The sequence below is a fragment of the Crocuta crocuta genome, unplaced genomic scaffold (genome assembly GCF_008692635.1).
Source record: "Crocuta crocuta isolate KB4526 unplaced genomic scaffold, BGI_CrCroc_1.0 scaffold605, whole genome shotgun sequence".
Classification (NCBI taxonomy): Eukaryota; Metazoa; Chordata; class Mammalia; order Carnivora; family Hyaenidae; genus Crocuta; species Crocuta crocuta.
The window spans coordinates 42,924-43,851 of record NW_027531275.1 but is presented as its reverse complement, the minus strand read 5'-3'; the positions used below and the strand labels follow the sequence as shown (position 1 = coordinate 43,851).

Here is a 928-nt window from a genome sequence, read left to right as displayed (position 1 = left end):
TGACACTCATAGGCCCTTCCCAGGATGTTTTTAAGTCTATGAAACACATAATTATAAACAAAACCAATTATATTGAAATACAGTATTCAGAGTATCTTAAAAATTGAGAATTGATATGCTTCTTTATGACTTCATTAAGTAACAAGATCTAGTCAGAGGTCTAATGACTAATAATAATTTTGAAGTGGTGATGAGTATAAATGAGATTTTGAGATATCTATAACTAATGGTATGTGAAAAAAAAATTCTGTTGGTGACAGAGTGACAGATACTGTTTGGTACTATTTTGGTTTGTTACCTACACTCAGATTTGAAATTTAAGTTAAAACTTACTGAAAATAATGTGATTTTTCTTTCTATTCAAGTACATGGACCCCTTGAATTTGGACCATTGACCTCAGCTTAAGAACCCTTGGCATAGACTAATAATCATCTTGAGTGAAATGGAGATGAGTGTCAACCACAGTGATCATCAAAATGATTTTTATCTCTGGTTTCACAGTATTTTCTTTTTTTTTTTTAATTTTAGAGAGAGGGCATGAGGGGTGAGAGGATCAGAGAAAGAGAGAGAATCTTAAGCAAGCTCCACACTCAGTGCAGAGCCCGACGCAGGGCTCGATCCCACGACCCTGGGATCATGACCTGAGCCAAAATCAGGAGTTGGACACTCAACCAACTGAGCCACCCAGGCATCCCATTGTTTTCTAAAATTATTTTAAAACCACTTCTCGGCCTTTTGGCTAAGATCAAGTGTAGTAAAATTATTTTTAAAATCCAGCTATAACTGAAATTGCTGATTGTCTAGGAGCAGGTTACATACTTATTTCTAAGTTGATCAGTGACAAAAGACATGGAATTGGCATGATTGCCATAGGTCGGGTTTTAATCTTTATTGGAATAGATGAGAAATATCATTAATTTGTATTCT

The 928-nt window shown here is 35.0% G+C and overlaps 1 protein-coding gene and 1 pseudogene across 1 annotated transcript in view; both read left to right on the top strand.

Moving 5' to 3' along the window:
- VAMP7 (vesicle associated membrane protein 7) overlaps positions 1 to 928 on the top strand; it is a 33,837-nt gene that overhangs the window by 16,463 nt on the left and 16,446 nt on the right. The window lies entirely within an intron of this gene.
- On the top strand, positions 721 to 891 carry LOC144237542 (U2 spliceosomal RNA; annotated as a pseudogene).